The sequence below is a fragment of the Pan troglodytes genome, chromosome 5 (assembly GCF_028858775.2).
Source record: "Pan troglodytes isolate AG18354 chromosome 5, NHGRI_mPanTro3-v2.0_pri, whole genome shotgun sequence".
NCBI classification, from domain to species: Eukaryota; Metazoa; Chordata; class Mammalia; order Primates; family Hominidae; genus Pan; species Pan troglodytes.
Genome location: NC_072403.2, coordinates 157,326,455 through 157,346,354, shown reverse-complemented (window position 1 = coordinate 157,346,354; position 19,900 = coordinate 157,326,455). Strand labels below are relative to the sequence as shown.

The following is a 19,900-nucleotide window of genomic DNA, read 5'->3' as shown; positions in this document are numbered from 1 at the left end:
CAGTATATTTGTACTGTAGAATAATTACATAGATTTATATATATACCAGTCATGTATATGCCAGCATGGAAAGATCTCCAGCACATATTGAAAAGTGGAAAAAGTAAATTGTGATATTAAGTATAGAATTATGACATTTGGTAAAAAATGTGATTAAAAACAAAATTATATGTATGTATGTGCATACATTTACACACACATATATAAATATATGCATGTGTATATATCTTACATATTGCATGGGAGGTGATCTGGGGATACTTACTAGGCAGGTGAGATATTGTGATTACGAAGGTGGTTTACCCAGAGTGGGCTTATCCATTGCACTCTGGATGTTCTGACCCCTGTGACTTCCCCTAATGTGGAAAACCCAAGGCATAATTTGTGGTAGTGAGGAATTTTGTTTGCACTCTCCCTCAAAAAGAAATTAAAAAGTAAAAACAAAAAAAAAGAAAAGAAGATAAAACAAAAGCAAATAAAAGAAAAAAGAAAAGTTACCTGAAATGAATTGCAGCCTACTTACTGTTAACCCTCATTACCTGTGAAGAGGGGAATGAGATTCACCTAAAGTGAAATTGGACTATTTATTCTTACAGTGTAATGTTTCTGTGCTTGAATTTTTTAAATAAAATGTTTTTTATATAACTAAAATTAAACCAATACAGATGTAAAGAAAGAATAACTAGAAGCGTGAGCAAATGAATATGACATTTTAATATTCGGAAAGAAATCTTGGTATTAAATCAACTATAGTGTAACTCAATTTGCCATACTACATACATTTATCTACTTGATTTGCATTTGGAACAAAAGCAGGAAGGAGTCATCTTTATTGAGGCTTTAAATAAGAGTCTTCAACAAGTTGTTGGTAGTGATAGATTGATGGGTCCAGAAAACTCTTGCACTGGGATTCAGAGATGTGTTGACATAGTGTACATGCTTGTGGCAAGTAAGAGGAAGACTGCCTTTTGGACACACAGACTTACTGGGTTCTGGCTGGACTGACTGTCATTCCCACCTCAATAAGAATTCCAACTGACATCTGTGGGAGTCATAGCTGGTTGAATACCAAGCTATATTTTAACTTATGAGCAAGATTCATTGCTTTTAATTAGTTGCTCAAGGTAGGTATGTGACAAAATATTCTTTATAAAAATGCTTACGGATAAGTAAGCTAGAAATACCTAATCTTTTGAGAATTGATGAAAGGATATTCCCTGTGGAAAAATATACTTATGTAATAAATTTGTATACAATGTCTTTTATGTAAATTTCCCATTTGACTTCATGCAAAAAGGGAATGATATATTTGTTGCACGGGGTTGATCCTACCCACCCCACCCCCCTGCAACATGCAAACACACACATCTCCTTGGATCTTTTTAAGTACCATACCCTGCTTGATATAGTCTCCTTTCTTCTATCTGACATTCCTGGAAATATCTGAAGTACAAGACAGGAACTTTTGCAGCATAGTTATGTTTTGTTAGTAAACATAAATTTATATAAAACAATACACATTTGTCGGTATTTTAATGGTAGTGAATATGTACTCACAGTGCCAAGCACTATTCTGAGAGGAAACTGAAGAAAAGAGATGTTTAGGAATTTGCCCATGGTCCCACAGCTGGTAAGGAGCAGAACTGGGATTCGAATCCAGCAGCCTGGCCCCTGAGCTTACGCTTTTGCATACTGTGATATGTGGAAGTGCCATGTCCCAATTCCTTTACACGCCCATATCCTGGCTTTCAGGTGGCAAAGGTTCTTTTTGTCATGGTTAAACTTCCTGGTTGTCCTTGAAGATTTTTCCCCTTTTTAAAGTCCCTCTGAAATTATTGTCCCAGCACCTCAAGAACCTGCTGTGCCTTCTCATAGCTGGGGCTCACTATTGCCTCAACCCAAATACTTTGCTGGAAGTTAGGGAAACCAGTTCATTTTTGCTTGCACTCACCATCTCTTCTGTTGGTCTTTTCAGAGACTCTATTTATTTTTCCTTTCTCTCCTCCAGAAAGTCACTTTCAGATGCCTCAAGAGGCCTTTTCTCTTTAGACAGTTAACAGTCTCTTTTTCCTGTGACACTGTACACAACATATGGTATTGGGTTTTCTGGTTGTTGCTTAGTCATTAAACCTTACAGAGATATTATGTATGAATGCAGCCCATTCCAGAGTGGAAAAAGAACAGGTTGTGTCTCTCCTTCAATCTCATCATCTGTGTTTCACTCACAACTTTTCTGTGGCTTTCACAAACTGTGGCATTGCCTTTATTTTTTTATTTTTTATTTATTATACTTAAGTTTTAGGGTACATGTGCACATTGTGCAGGTTAGTTACATATGTATACATGTGCCATGCTGGTGCGCTGCACCCACTAACTCGTCATCATGTCCTTTGTAGGGACATGGATGAAATTGGAAATCATCATTCTCAGTAAACTATCGCAAGAACAAAAAACCAAACACCGCATATTCTCACTCATAGGTGGGAATTGAACAATGAGATCACATGGACACAGGAAGGGGAATATCACACTCTGGGGACTGTTGTGGGGTGGGGGGAGGGGGGAGGGATAGCATCGGGGCATTGCCTTTTAAAACTGCTCCCCAAATGTGAAAATCTCCCAACTGCCTGTTATTCACATACATTCTCCAATCCTGACTGTATTGACTATGGTGCACTCCAAGCAAAGAAAAGTCCATCACACACTTCAATCAAGTTCAAGTGACTAAGGCTTCTACACAAGAACTGACTTATTGCCTGTGATTTTTGCTCAACTGCTCAAATTAGACAGGGACATTGCTTTGGGCTAGAAATATTGTTTAGTCTTCTAAGGATACTTAGATCCCACTGTAAAAGAAAGATCATAGTTGATAAAGGTTGAGAATACAAAAAGGATTTAAATACTTAGGCTGATGAATGAGGGAACTGGTGAGAAAACAGGCCATAATTCAGTCAAAGTATTTGATTGCTAATTAGTAAGGCCACTGAATGAGGAATAAAAACCACTAATTACCATTCTCCATTAATACTTCATGTCGATATGCTCCTGTTAGATATTTGATATATCAGATCTACATGAAGTTTAGGATTTTTTTTAAGAGAATATGTCTAGATTTGAATCTTGAAAATTAAAGCTATAAAACTGATTACATTGGGGATTTGTTAAAGAGAATATTCCTTCTCTTAGTTAAAATTTTTAACTGATTTTATACTGTTTTCCCTTAGGACCCAAGTAGTGTATCCTAACATTCTAATCAAGTAAGTGGTCTAGAGTCTAAGGCAGTCTGCTCACTAACACTGATGCTCACCTGCCCACCCAGGCTCCCCATCATTCCCCATTCTGCATCTTCCCTCTCGTACAGGAAGGAAGGAAGGAAGGGAGGAAGGGAGGGCAGGAAACAAAGGGTAATAATTCCCTTAACTCCCAAACTTTGTATTGAGGACATACTGTGCACTAACCCAGTGTGAGGTGTTTTCTTTATATATACTTATCTTACCCACCTCCATCCAGTTTAGTGCAAGATTAAAAGCCAGCATTTTCAAACTGTAGGAAACCTAAATAATTATATCTTCTTCTTAGTTTATAGTTGGGAAGACTGTGATCAGGAAGGTTAAGAAACTTGGAGTATCATACAGTTTGTTAGTGACAATCTCACGGAAAAGCTACAAATCTCTCTACTTCTGGTTTAAGGCTTTTCTTATAATTTCCAATGATATTTGAATAGAACTCTTGGTAAATAACATATTCAGTGTAAATCTCAGGATGTACAAAGTGCAAGAAACTCCTTAATTCGGACACCATATCAACTCCTTTATAGCTAAAGATGGTGATAATGAGTCCTTACCTATCTCCTCTGAGAGGAGCAGGAGGAACTAGTATTTTCTATTATGCTTAGTCCAAGCCTTTAAAAAAATTCTTAAGTCTATTTTTGTTACTAGAATAAATGTTAAACTTAAGATACGGAATTCTATGTTTATTTTTAGTTCAGTATTAACTACCAAACTTAATTAAAATACTAACTGGTCTGGACCTCTGTTTCCTAAATTGCTAAATGAGAGGGTTGGAAAAGATGATCATTAAAGCCTTTTTCAGCTGTTGCATGATTTTATGAATTATGGAAACCACTTCCTAAAGTAGATTATAAAGGATTAAAAAGGTTTTTTTCCAGATTATTTTTCTAAATTAATAAATCTGTGATAAGTTGGCAAAGTTATATGTGCAGATAGGGAATAGAGGTATCGTATTGTATCTTATCACATAGTATAGTATAGTATAGTATAGTATAGTATAGTATAGTATAGTATACTAAAAGAAGTGTATAGTAAAAGAGGAGATAGCAGTAAGATGGTAGCCATCATTGAAAAAATAAATAGGTAAGAGCATAAATATTTGGGGAGGATCCAGGGACATTATTATCAAATTATTTGAATATTATTTAAATAATTTCCTATTTCAGAATCTTTTATGACCTTTTTAAAAAGTCATAAATTAAGACATTTTGATATTGAGTTGATTGGAAAATTACCACTTGAACAATTTGGATGAATAAATATGGAAGTGTAATAAACAAACAACCTCTCTCTACATTTCTGAACTTTTCGAGCATGATTCTCAAAGCCTGAATGTAACTCTGGTTAGTGGCATCCATTCTGACCATTGTTCTCAGGGATTGATAAAGATTCCCTCCTTATCCAGATTTTTGTCTGACTCTTCTGAGCCCTCTTCTCTCAACTAGGCCTCAGCCTTGGCTTGCCTTTAACAAGAATCTCCCTATACTTGATATCGCCTCTTAGTAATTTCCCATCCACTGACCCCCTCTCTTTGCCCATTGGCTACATATCCCCGCTTGTCCATATTGTATTCAGAGTTATGTTCCATCTGTCTCCTCTATTGCAATAGTCTTGAATAAAGCCTTCTTTACCATTTTAATAAGTGGTGAGCAATTTTTCTGTGACATGAATTTAGGTGGAAGACTCAAAACAAAGTCCTTTCCACTTCCAAAGGGCCTACCTGTTTACCTACAATGTACATAGGTGACTGCTTCCAAGACTATGAAGAATGTCTGTCTGGAGAAATTGAACTTTGATGGTTTTTGCAAGAAAACTTAGTAGTTCCTTGTGTTCTCTCCAAGAAAATGTATATTTGGCACATTTTTGCTAATGTGTTTAAAGCAGGGAAATTTATGCTAGTGTTTAAAGAACTATCAGTGAAGAAATTGCCTGGCAACAGCAACAGAACTGGGTGGGGGGTAGATATCTATTTCATCAGGATTTTTTGGTTCCATATACATGTAAACAGGTGCTCTGACCAGGTTGGACTGGTCAATGGATAAATTTGTCCTGTGAAATTAGATGACCCCCATTTCCTATCTCCCCCAAACTCCACTTTCTCACAATGTATCTATCCCCCGCTCTGATAAACTAGGGGTTCAGCTACAGGGAGACTTTTGTAACTGCCATCGTGATTTATAGGAGGCAAGACTAAATCTAATACATGATATCCTAATGCCTCGAGAGATAAATTCATCACAAGAGGAAAAGCCATCTTGCATGTTAAATCCAGCATAGGAATAGAACCAAAATGGTTGTTCTCTGCCTGTGAGCACCTGGGGAGAAGAATGGCTGTGTATAAGAATAGATAGAGCTTTTCTTCAAGCACAGAAATACTGAGAGACAAAATAGCATTCGGCCTTCCCAACCGAGCTCAACACAGAGGGAATGGCCATTATCCTCACTTTTCTGGAACATTTATCATTGCATGGGGAGAATTGGCAAGGATTGGCACTGAGGAATGGTGGCAGATCACAAGTAACACGTTACTAATGATAGACGAACACATGGACATATACTTAAGTAAAACATTGGGAATTCCTTGAAATACTCTAAGAATGAGAACTCCTAAAAGGTCTGGACTTTCCACATAGGTGAGTGTAGCACTGAAACTCTCTGGATTTGGGTATTAATATTAATAATACTAATTGGATTCAGAAGCCTGGAATATTTTGAATATTTCATTTTATATGAAAGGCATTGCTGATACAAGTTACATAGATTTCATAAGTATTGTCTAATAAGTTTCTTGTTTTATTTATGTTACTCAGTATTACATTTGTATTTGAATAGATCTTAATAATTCTCTACATTCAGACAACTGTATCTTGACACATATCACAAATACAAAGGTTTTATCATGTGAATCACATATTTTCATAACATTTATCAGACTGGCTGCTAAGAAGAAAAATGAGCCCATATCTGGCAGTCAGGAGAAGGAATTCCAGTCCCTGCCATTTACCCATCTGACTGCCTCTGTATGTCATCTCATTTCTCTGGCCTCTGGGTTCTGATTGGCCTCTTAGAATGTCTTAGAATGATCATCACTGTTCTATACATGCAATAAAAATTAAGTGAGTGAATTAGGTGTTGGGAATGCAAAAGAGATGCACTGGTAGCAGTTTTTCAGAAGATACATTAAAGGCAGAATTATCTTTTTTTTTTCTCTTTTTCTTTTCTTTTTTTTTTTTTTTTTTTTTTTTTGAGACAGAGTCACTCTAGTGCCCAGGCTGGGGTGCAGTGGCATGATCTCAGCTCACTGCAACCTCTGCCTCCCAGGTTCAAGCAGTTCTCCTGCCTCAGCCTCCCGAGTAGCTGGGACTACGGGCACCCACCACCATGCCCTGCTAATGTTTGTTTTTTCAGTACAGAAGGGGTTTCACCATGTTGGCCTGGCTCCCAACCTCAAGTGATCCATCCACCTCAGCCTCCCAAAGTGTCGAAATTATAGGTGTGAGCCGCCACACCCAGCCAAAGGCAGAATTATCTTGTTTCAACTCTGATGACTTATTAGCAGAAAAACTTTGGGCAAATTAATTTTGTGCTTCTCTTATCTATAAAGTAAGAAAAATTATTATATCTAACCTATCAGGTTGTTGTGAGCATGAAGCAAGCTAATATATGTTAAACTCATAAACCTCACTTAGCACATAATAAACAATCAAATATGAGCATTTAAACTTTGAAACTTCTGTTTTCTCATAGTCTATTTGAATTTTTAATATTTCCATTTTATACTGTTGTCTTACTTTCCTTTATAACATCTGTAAGGTGGCTCAAGATAGAAATATCTAAAATATATACATTGAAAATTTCAAGGTGATCTATATTGGGAGAGATGTATGAACAAACATATAATGCTACCCGACAGTAGAATGAAAATTAGTGGAAAAATAAGAATATTTATTTGTTCTTGTTTTCTTTTCATTCTGTTGTTCATGTAAATATGTATCACATTTTTGTAAATAAAACCAAATTCCTGCAATTTTTACACCCATATTCTCTACCTCCAATTCCTCTTAATTTTTTCCTCTGTTTAGTACATAGTAAGCCCCAATAAGTTTGTAGAAATTGTCAATATTCATTAAGAGAAAAAAATGGAATGGAAATGGTCAAATGAAATAATCCAGGATTTGTGGCAGGAGGAGCACACTCTGGATTTTTCATTAGATGGAAAACTCTATTCCTTTGGAAAGTTCTTCTTTATCCTTCTTTCTCTCTGTCTCTCTTTCTCTCAATCTCTCTGTTCGTCTCTTTCCTTCTTAAAGATTCTAAGGAGTGCAAATGCTTCAACTATAGATTAGTGTTTTTGCAAGCATGCAAACGTCTTTTCATTCATCCAAAAAATTTTATTTGGCACTTACTAAGTACTGGGGTACCAAGTATAATATTTTAAGGTTAGGGTAACTACCATGGGCTGGCAATTGGTAATTTCTGTTATACTTTGTTTTATTTTCTACATTTATTTGCAATAAGTAGGTCATTACTATCATAGCAGTAAATTCACCTCAAGATCTTCTACCTCATAAATCACTTTCTGACAGCCATGCAGGTAACTGGTAACTCACTATGCATCCCCCTTCTTCTCCACTTCAGTGTGCACATTTACATACAATATGAACAACACAACAGAGGGTTTTAATTTAAAAAATGGCAGTAATTTGCTAAAAAATATCAAAATCATTATGACTTATTCTCCAAGGGGTATCTTGGGAAATTTTAAATTCATTCTACACTGATTAGTAGAGACATGAATTTTGCTTTCTAAAACTGAATATTCAAATAGTCCCAAGGAATCATTCATAGAATTTATAAATTTATAGTCTCATGTCTGAATGTTTTAATGTAAAAATTTTTCAGAAAACTTGTAAAAGCCTATATTTCTTATGAATAATTTACCAGTAAACCTTCAGAATATGAAACAAACGACTATCTTGTTATCAATGAATTATTCACTAACATTAAAATATTTGGAGAAACAAGTACTGTAAAATAAAGTGATTTTATATACTGAAAATTTTTTAGTTATTGCCGGATGCGGTGGCTCACACCTGTAATCCCAGCACTTTGGATGCCGAGGCGGGTGGATCACCTGAGGTCAGGAGTTCGAGACCAGCCTGGCCAACATGGTGAAACCCTGTCTCTACTAAACATACAAAAATTAGCTGGGTGTGGTGGTGGACACCTGTAATTCCAGCTGCTCAGGAGGCTGAGGCAAGAGAATCACTTGAACCCAGGAGGCGGAGGTTGCAGTGAGGCAAGATCCCGCCACTGTACTCTAGCCTGGGCAACAGAGTGAGACTCGGTCTCAAAAAAAGAAAAAAATTTTTTTAGTTTTATATTGTAAAATGAAAATTCTAAATCATGTAAGTAAATAGTTGTTTTTTTCTTTCACTTTTACATTTGAAAGCACTATTTATTCACTTATGAATATATAAATTAACATACATATATTTACTATCAAAATTTAATATATATTGATTTTGAGGGGAATACACTTAAATTATACTTCTATATTTTCCAAATTCCATTTGTTACCACAACACAATTTTAAGTAATCCCATATGCCCACATATTTAGAGTCAATATCTCTATTACCACATTCTCTTCAACCACTGATATAAATAAGTGTATATGTGTGTATATATTCACACACATATATCTATGTTTATATATGTGTACACACACATATATATGTATGCACATACACATATATACAATTTTTGCACACAATTGTACAATTTCCAAACATATTTAGTTTTTCTAGTAATTCTTTGTTATTAATATTCAATTTAATTTCACCGAGGTCAAAGGAGATGAGTTATATACCAACCCGTTGCAATGTGTTGAAGTTAAATTTATGGATATGGCATGGGATCAATTTTCATGAATGTTCCATGTGTTCTGAAAAAACAGAGGATTCTGCCATTGATGGGTGTAAAGTTTCGTATATGTCTGTGTGAATCACCCAGGTAGTGTGAATTCAGATCTCAAGCCCACTGCAAGGGCTAGTTTGGGATTATAGAAAATCAAAGAAGAATTTTTCTCTCCACTTGGCACTTGATGTGAAATACGAAAATTTTTTCAGTATCCCCTTTGCATAGCAAGGTTTAGTTCTAATTCTTACTTTTACTGGGAGTGTTTAGTTCTAATCCTCACTTTTACTGTGAGTCCAGTGTCTATGGGGTCATCTTTTATTATGTTCACTATCTTGAGAACATGCTGTCTTTTATCTCCCCTCTCCCATACCCCTCATACCACCATGGAAGCTCGAGATAACTAGAGATGGGTAGTCATCCACAAGATAAAAACCAGCTTTGGGGCTTGCTGATCTGGTTTCCTGGTATCATTAGAATATTGGGGGGCTTTTAAAATTTCTTGATTTCCTGAAAGTTCAGGAATGCATTTGGAATGATGTTATACACATTTTAAAATATTTTTCCAGCAATTTAGTTACTTCCACCACTTCTGGCACTTGGGAAGATTATTCTGTGTGACTAATCTACCATATTATTGAAAACAGGAGCACCTGAATATCTTCTTAAGAAGGAAGTGACATGCTGAATTTTGAAATCTTTCATAGAAGACCAATTTGATTTAATACTACAGACATATTATTAGATACTAATGGAATCAACGAAAGTGTCAAGAACAGATGGGAGTAATTCTCTTCAGCTGGAATAATAGATGAAAAACTCATAGGATGTGGTTAGGTTCTCCTTTCTTCTTATTTTAAATATATGCGTTAGACACACTCAAATGAGAATACATTTGTTAAAGAAAACAACACCATGAAATAACTTTAAAATACTTTTAAGTTAAGAGAACACAATACTCCCTCAAGGCAATAATTCTCAGAGCTTTTTATAGGAAAAGAGCATAAGCAACAGTGACACATGAGGGTGAACTTGGTTTATCAGTATTTTACTCTGGGTCTTTAGGTAATAATTATGAAGCCATATGCTAATAAAAAGCACTCATGAATTAAGTACTTTTTGGTCTGCTATCCTGAAGTTGCCAGACTCTGAAATGAGGAGGCAGACACAGTGAGGGAATTAAAAAGGAAATAGTTTCCTCAGGAAATTCTACTCTCCTTAATCTAATCTTTGCACAGCTGCAATACAATTAAGGAACACCAGGGGCAAGTTACAGCAAGAGGGTTTTATTTGTTATCTTTTTGTTTGTTTGTTTTTTTTTTTTTTTTTTTTGGTTTAAAAAACCCACATGACAGTGTATCTATTAGAAAAAAACACAGCAACAACAGACAATTGGCTCTCTCAAAAACCTCTGAGAATTTTTTAAAAATTTAATTTCAAAACAACAGGGAACGGGGAATCATCTGAGTGGAAAGCTTTAAATGATGAGAATCTTTTTTCCGCCCACCTCCATTCTCTTAACCAACTTCAGGGATTAATCTCATGTACTATTTTTTTAATAAAGTAATCTGATTAAAAATAATTTCATAGAGATAATCATACTTAAAGATGACATTACGCTGTTCTGGGCATAATGTGTGAGCACTGGGATAAATTACAGGAAGAGATTGTGGGCCTGTTGGACAAGTAAACAGCATCAGAAGTTTTAGAAACAATACTTCAAAGGTATGAGACTTTGGAAAACAACTTTAACAATAAATATAGGATTACAGTCCTTCAGTTACATGTTACAATATACAAAAAGCTTGGAAGTCCTGATCACCCATTACCTAAAACCAACAAGTTCAACAAAAGCCTTATGTCATTGCAATTAAGAGGGAAAGAATGGAGTTTCACATAAGTAGTTTGATTTGCAAAGCACCAGGAGATTCCCCATATCCCAAAGCAGCTTCCTATACCCAGTGTGCACACATTCAGCCCTATTGGTAAGTGTATTTTACTCCTAGAGATTCACCAAAAATAAGCAATACTTCTGCAGAAATATTTAAGTTCAAACATTACTTGAAAATATACATTTATTTTTAATTTGTCAAAATCTGGATTTTTTTTTTTTTTTTTTTTTGAGACAGAGTCTTGCTCTGTTGCCCAGGCTGGAGTGCAGTGGCGTGATCTCGGCTCACTGCAAGCTCCGCCTCCCTGCAAGCTCCGTCTCCTGGGTTCACGCCATTCTCCTGCCTCAGCCTCCAGAGTAGCTGGGACTACAGGCGCCCGCCACAACGCCCGGCTTTTTTTTTTTTTTTTTTTTTTTTTTTTTTGTATTTTTAGTAGAGACTGGGTTTCACCATGTTAGCCAGGATGGTCTCCATCTCCTGACCTCGTGCTCTGCCCGCCTCGGCCTCCCAGTTTCTCTACTGATAGAGAACAACATCTGAAATTTAGACAGAAGCAGACATATTAGCTGCAGATGGTAAAAATACAGAACTGAAAAGGCCCTTGGAGATGCTCAGGTTAACAAAGGTCACACAGCAGGTAAAGAAAAAGAGCGTGATTTTGTGGAGATGGAAACGTATTTGATAAGGGCAAGGACAGAGATCTGGGTAGTCCCACAATTGCAGGAATATAGTTTTAGCATCAGAGGCTGATGTCTGGATTTGGAGAATGGGATATGGAGGTAAATTCTCAATCCTGAGGAACCGCCTGGCAGGCAACTGTTAAGAGAGCCAGGGTGTAAAAGAGAGGGGTAGACCAAAGAAGAACGAAGGGCTGTACTGACACAGGAAGGAGAATGCTAGCAAGAAAATTTCAAAAGAAAAAACAATAATGAAGAGGAGTTGAAAAGAAGCATTCTATCCGTGGTTTTCTAGAGCAGAAGCTCGCAACGCTTTTGGTCTCAGAAACCTTTTACACTCCTTAAAATCAATGGCGATCAAAAGGCTTTTACTGTGCTGATATGTGTTTTATATGTTTCATATGTGCTGATATACATTCATATTTACTGTAATACAAATTAAAATTAAAAAATAATTTAGAATTCTTAATTCATTAAAAAATAAACCCAATACTAGTTAACACAAATAACTTATTTTTCTTAACAAATGCTATGCTTTCTAAACCCAAAAATATTTAGCAACAATATTGATATTGATTTACATTTTACAATTCTATTTAATGTCCGGCTTTATAGACTATACCTAGATTCTCATATCAGTTTCTAAATTCGGTCTCTTGCAGCATATTGTTTTAATTGAAGAATATAAAGAAAATCTGACTACACATATACCTGTATTTGGAAAAGAGAAGAATATTATAATGGCTATTTCAAATAGCTATGTATTCCCATCTTTGATGCTACATCAAAACTCAAGAAGTGTTAGTTCTTTAAAACTTAATTTCAGTGAGATGTTACAGTAAAATCCATTGTTTTATCTTGTACCTACAATGGATTTTTTTACCAATGCATTTTTTGGTAACAAATGCATGATTTTGTAACATCATGCTTTGGTCATTTGAAAAATAGTGATGCAGCAAGTAATACAGACCTTTCCTTCCCATGTTGACACATTTCATTATGCAATGTTCAAAAATCATGTGCAGTAAGATCAGCACTGATTTCATCAGGTAAGTATTTATGTATTGGACAACTGTGAAGTTAATGGTGGCACATAAACGTTTTCTAAAATTCTAAATTTCACTTGAAAGATTAAACCGTATCATTGATAACAAGTACTACCAGTTGCTTTTCTTGAAGTGAGAGGCTGACTTTATTGATTTTAGAGAAAATGTCTGCCAAGCAAACACCTAATCCAGAGGAACCATAGATTGGCCTTCAGTTTTTCTTTCAGGTAAAATTGATGTTCCTAAGCTTGCAAGGAATGGATTTACCCAACTGCCTAAAAAAGGAAAAAAAAAAGACAAAGTATATAAAACAGCAGTTTACAAGGTGTTGGAAAATGGTCCTTGAGAGATGGAAGACAAATAATGTTTATCTATAGTTATTCCAGCTTACTACCCTAGAGAATTTCTGAGTCATGGTATAGAGAGGAGGAAACAAGACAGAGCCTGCTGGACTACCCAGGGTAGGGAGATGATGCTGAGAGTTCACGCAGAATAAAGCATCTGCAGTTACCAGTACAGAGCACAGGAGAGAAGAGGACTGTAAAAGGAAAATGAGATTTGCAGAGAATTTCCCCAAGAACATTTAGCTGCTTACTGATCAGAGTATGCATGTGAGAAAACTTCCAAAGTCAGGGAAAGAATCACCCAAAAGGATGAAAGGTAATAGTGCTGTGATCATTCTTGTATGTGCCTTTTGGTGAGACTACATATACAGTTCTGCTGGGTAAATGCTTAGGAGGGGAGTTCTGGATTAATAGAGTCTGCATTATGTTAGTGGTTGTGCCAATTTATACCCCCACCAATGGTTTCAGTTTCTTTTTTTTTTTTTTTTTTTTTTTTGAGACGGAGTCTCACTGTCTCCCAGGCTGGAGTGCAATGGCGCGATCTCGGCTCACTGCAAGCTCAGCCTCCCGGGTTCATGTCATTCTCCTGCCTCAGCCTCCCGAGTAGCTGAAACTACAGGCACCCGCCACCACGCCCAGCTAATTTTTTGTATTTTTAGTAGAGACGGGGTTTTACTGTGTTAGCCAGGGTGGTCTTGATCTCCTGACCTCATGATCTGCCCACCTCGGCCTCCCAAAGTGCTGGGATTACAGGTGTGAGCCACCACACCAGGCCTGGTTTCAGTTTTTCTACATCCTCTTTAAGACTTGTGTTGTCTATTATTTTTATTTTAATTATTATAATAGCTATATAATATTCTTTCATTTGGTTTTAATTTGCATTTTCTTTATTACTATGGAATTGAGTTCCTTTTTATATATCCATTGTCTTTGTTCATATAGCCATTATGGAATAACTAATCATTAAAATAACTTTGTAATAAAAACCCATTTCCTATTATAGTGAATTAACAGGGCTTTTTCTCTCTTAGAAATAATATATGCAAACATCAAAGCTTAAAGGAAATTCTTTGTCAGAGTTGTTTGACTATGTTAGGAAGAGTCCATTGAAAATCTGAAATTTAGAAAAATACTATTAAATAAGTAGCTATAGAAAAGGTTCATTGATTGCACTAGCTGGAAATTCTGTACCAAACTGAAAAAAGTGCTCAAGTGCTAATTAGCCAGTGGGTGATGTGAACATCTGGAACTGGGTAGCAAAGCTCTTTCCCCATGGGCTTGTGCGGGGGCTTGCTATTTCCAACTTTTATGTTAGACCAACTCACCTCACAAAGTGAGACACTTAGATAAATGGGGTAAAAGATGCTACCACATGATTCTGGCAAATTTTTTCTCAACAAAATTAGAACAAGTTGACGGATCTCTGTCAACTTTATAAATAACTTTTCTATGTAAATAAAAATAAGACTACATTGAAGGGGGCATCTGGTTGTATAAAAATAGACTGCACGTGGCCCAGTAAAAATTAGCTCTCATGAGGAAGGGTTTGCTAATTATTTTTTTTTTGGTGCTGTCATTCCTGAAATACCTTCACCACCTGAAACCTTGCACTTGGCATTTCTCCAATCACTTGATTTAAATGTTTTAAAAAAATTTTAATGGGTGTCTAAATATGTCAACAGCATAATACCAGTTAACGTAAATAGTCTATAAATCACAGTAGCCCTGACAAAATTGTTAACAGGTATCATTAGACATTCTGCATCACTCCTTAGGTGAAACATGAAGCCCGCAAAGCTTCTCACATAAAACAAAATATCACAAAGAAAATAGATACGAAGCACATCCCTGGCCCTCAAAGCTTTGCTACTTACATTTTGTACTATTTATTTAGCTGAGGCCCATGGTTTTACACTGCAATCTCATATTGCTTATTTGTAGACAGCATCGGTGTAACTCATGAGTTAAACAACTAAGAGAATGTTTTGAAAAAGAGGAAGAGACTTTGTTTAGATTATTCTTTATTTAAAAATAAGTGTACAAATTATCTTTTAAGTTTCAAATGTTTAGTCTATGTATCATCTCTGTGCTTTCATTTTCCTATTTAAGTAAATAAGATAAGCAATGGTTCAAAGACCAGGTATGTAAGGTACTTGCTGTTAGTGATAGAGAAGTTGGCTTATGGTCTAGCTGTAGATGTAGCTGATTGAGCACCAAATTATTGTTATTTTCAATCAAACAAAACCAGCAATATTTATAAATGTTTACTAAACATCAAGCGTTATTTTAAAAGTTCTCCCCTTGCATTAACTCTTTGTTCCTCAAGTTAGATGTTATTGTTTGTATTTTGTAGGTAAGGAAGCTTAAAAATCCCTTCCTTTCTCTTCTTTAATAATCTGACCCCTTTGATGTCTCTTTTGCTGGTCTCTTTCTTTTGCCCTGCCCTTTAAAGCAATGGTTCCCTAAATTCTCTTGTCTTTTTCCCAGTGTAGTCTCCATGGAAAATTTGATTTACATTGTGGTTTCCTATAAGTTTGGGTAATGAGATAGAAAATGCTAAAGACACGAGTATTGAGCATGAAAACCAATGACAAATGAAGGAATACTTCATTTGGATGGCTTAACCATTTTACACATTTTTAATAAGCACTTTTTAAATTAAAAAATGGAATGGAAAATAATCACAATACTGTATTTACTTCAATTAATCACTTATGTGAAATCACTACTCTTGTGCCCTTTGAGAGAAAAAGAGAAATTGTATCTTATACATACTTATGTCCTGAAGAATTAGGCAGTAATTGACACGGAAAACATAGTAAGTATTCAAGAATATAATATAATTTTATCTTTTTGATTCCAATAGTTTATCAAATATAAGAAGTCCTACCAGTTTGACGTCTTTTGAGAATTTTTAAAAACAAGATATGAATTCAAGCCTTACTTATTAACCAACAAAATAATACATTTATTTGTTATGTTTATATCCCACTTTCTTCTTCAGCTGAATTCTTATATTCATTGAATAATTATTCCTCTGAGTATTTTTTGTCAATCAAGAGTTATGCATAAAATCACAGTGGCATACTTATGTTCTTGGAGTTTTAGGTGCTTTAAAATGAAGTTTATGATGATTTTAAGGTTTATTAAAGAGTTCTTGTCTTTCACAGTAAGGTATGTTTGAAGTTTCTTGTATTCCATGCAAACAAAATCCAGTGTTTCTATTGTTCAGTGTATATTCTTGTAGACAATGTTGAGCCATTAACATTTTTAAGCATTTTTAAACCCCTGAAAAAAATAAAATCTGTGTTTGGGAAAAATACTGAAAACTGTAAATAAGACAGAGATAGAAAGAAAGTAAAGAAAACTAGAGGTAAGGCACCAATTAGCAGATATATATAGTAAAAAAGTGAGAGATAATGAAACTCCAAATCTAGGGTAGCAAGGATAAATAGGGAAGGGAATATTGGAAAGATATTTAAAATATGGAATAACTAGAACTTATTGGCTCATAAGAATTGCAAAGTAGGGAAGTAGAATAAACTTAAAATATATTGATTGAAGAGGATAAATAAAAGTCTTTAAACAAAGTTTCCCAAGTGTGTACCTGGGTGAAAGAATTATTAGAAAAGCAATAAGCCTGTTGGTTTCCTTCCTTCTTTTATTTCTTCCTTCAGAAATATTTATTATCTTTTTTACACTAGCCAATTTCTAGGCTTTGGGACTAGAGAGTAAACAAAACTAAGTTCTTGCTCTCAGTACCATACTGAAGAGACATATAATAAATTAAAAGTAAATACAGAGTACTTAACATACTCTAGAAAAAACTACTGTAGCATAACGTAAAATATGACACAGTAACTTGTATCTAATTAATTCTCCTACCAACAACACCTGTTAAAGCTGGATTAAAATACAACAAAACAAAAAAGGACAACTATATGAAAGCATCAAAAAGATCCAAGATAATCAGAATTTCAGGACAAAGATTTCAGAGGAAAAGCATATACAGATGTGAACCTGACATACTGTGTACAATTTCTACCTTGAGGCATCCTTTTGAGTATTTTGTTGACTCCAAAGTTATGCATGTGTGGGACGATTTTCCAAGCAACCAAGCAGAAGAAGTGATAAGAGGCTCAAAAGGCAAGAGGAGCTTTTGGCAGGATCAAGGTTTCCAGAGAGAGAGAGAGAAAAAAGTAATCCTGCCAAGGAGGTGAGACCCTGGTGAAAAACCCAGGGCTAGGTCATATGAATAAGAGCAAAGAAGAAATTGATGGCCATCAGCTGGATCAAGGAAATCCACCAACATTAAATACTTTTTGGAAGAAGATAGCATCACACAGTGCTCCCACAACTTTTCATGTATGATATCTGCCCTTCAACAAAAATTACCTGGCATATTGCAAACATGACCAAACTGAAAACCAAGAGAAAAAACAAATGATAGAAACAGGCCCACTGATGATCTAGTTATCATAGTGTTTCAGTTACTTTTGCTACATAGCATATTATACCAGAACTTGATATCATAGTGTTTCAGTTACTTTTGCTACATAGCATATTATACCAGAACTTGGTGGCATAGAACATATTCATGATTTTAAGGGTCAGGAATTTGGGAAGAGGTCAACTTTGCTATTTCACTTAGGGTCTTTTATATGGTTGCAGTTACATGTTGGCTAGGGCTGCATCACCCACAGACTTTACTGGGCTGTACATCCAAGGTGGCTTATTTACATGGCTGGGTAACCGATGCTGACTGTTGGCTTGGGGCTCAGCTTGGGCTGTTAACAAGAGCAACTTTGTATGGCCTCTCTACCATTGTTCTCTCAGTATAGTTAAACTTATGTGGTAACTGGTTTGCCCCATTATAGTCATCCCCAAAGAGTCAGGCAGAAGGTGTAAGACCACCAATAACATAACCTAAAAAAGTATACAGCATCATTTACATGTGCTTTTTTTGCTATACTAAGCATAAACCAGATTGAAGGGAAGAAGACATAGACCCCACCTCTCAATGAGAGGAGCACCAAAGAATTTATAGCCATTTTTAACTGCTACATGGAGATATCAAAAGTAGACTTTTTATAACTATGATTATAATGATGTCAGTGAAAATGGTGAAGTAAGGAATTTTGAAAGCTTACTTCTCCAAAAAAACAAACAAACAAAAGGTCAGAACTGTCATAATCAACTTTTTTAGAACTCTGGAAATTAACCAAAGGCTAGCAGCCCTGAGGAGTGCTTATTCAAGAAAAATGGCTTAGTCTTAGTAAGCACAGTAAGCTCTGTAGAATTTTAGAATACCCCAGTCCTACACTTCCCCTTCCCATCTCAGTCGTAATCTATTCTTCTGAAAATTATAGCCTAGATTCTCTATACTGGATAAAACAGAATAGACCTTACTCATAAACAATTATATTTACTTGTTTTGATGTATATGATGACTACCTGGAAGACAAGCTCAAATGTCTGTCTTTATTTCACCTGGATGGAACTGGACCAGTGCTAATGCTAAAGCTGTTATCTAAGGGTCATTTGTCAAAGAAAAATTTATAGGCAAATGTTTTGTTGCTGCTGTCTGAGGTGATAAAGATTAATCATTTCTGGGAATCTAGAAGGCCACACATGCCTAGGGCTGTGTACATACTTAGAAAAAAAAACTAGAGAAAGTTCTAAGCTCTCACCTCTGGCTACTCTTGACACACTACAGAAACAGAAAATGAAGGCTAAGGCAGACTTATAAATTGCCTGAGTGAGTGTTGAGGTGTGACCTAATATACACACACAGCACCTTAGTAAACACTGGGAAACTCTTTTGTTCCAGGTGTTTAAGGAAATTTCAGTCCAATCATTACCTGACCACTAAACTAATGGAACACACACTTTAGTAGCCATGAATGAAAAAAAAAATCTAAATTTTCTAAAAATATTTTGGAGAATTAGTTCAGAAAAGTCACTTAACAAACAAACAACAACTGCTTTAATAAGCAGCAGTGGCAACAAACCTAGGTTAGAAGAGAGTATCTTATTTCCAGAGTTACCATATTTATAATTCAAAATGTCCAATTCTAAACAAAAAGTTATGAGACATGCAAAGAAATAAGATAGCGTGCTAATGCATAAGAAACAAAAGCAATAAACAGAAACTGTTATTGAGGAAGCTCAGACATTGGACTTTTTGGAAAAAAATCTATAAATAAGCTATTTAATTGAGGAAGAGGGACTCATCCCCAACTCATTCTATGGGTCCAGGATCATCCTGATACCAAAAACTGACAGAGACACAACAAAAACAAGAAAACTTCAGGACAATATCCTTGATGAACACTGATGCAAACATCAACAAAATATTAGCAAACTGAGTACAGCAGCACATCAACCATAGTCAAGTAGGCTTTATCCCCAGTATGCAAGGTTGGTTCGACCTATGCAAATAGATAAATGTGATTCATCACATAGACACAACTAAAGACAAAAACCACCTGATTATCTCAATGCAGAAAAGGATTTCAATAAAATTCAACATCCCTTTACACTGAAAATCCTCAATAAACTAGGTATTAAAGGAACATACCTCAAAATAATGACAGCCATTTATGCCAAACCCACAGCCAACATCGTACTGAATGGGCAAAAGCTGGAAGCATTCCTCTTGAAAATCAGAACAAGTCAAAGATGTCCACTCATGCATAATATTGGAAGTCCTGGCCAGAGCAGTCAAGCAAGC

At 35.6% G+C, this 19,900-nt stretch overlaps 1 protein-coding gene and 1 non-coding gene across 2 annotated transcripts in view; both read left to right on the top strand.

The window, feature by feature from the left end:
• EPM2A (EPM2A glucan phosphatase, laforin) overlaps positions 1–19,900 on the top strand; it is a 345,250-nt gene that overhangs the window by 264,010 nt on the left and 61,340 nt on the right. The gene's annotated exons all lie outside the window — the stretch shown is intronic.
• Positions 258–419, top strand: LOC112209712 (U1 spliceosomal RNA). Its single transcript, XR_002944524.1, has one exon. It is a non-coding gene; the product is annotated as a U1 spliceosomal RNA (small nuclear RNA).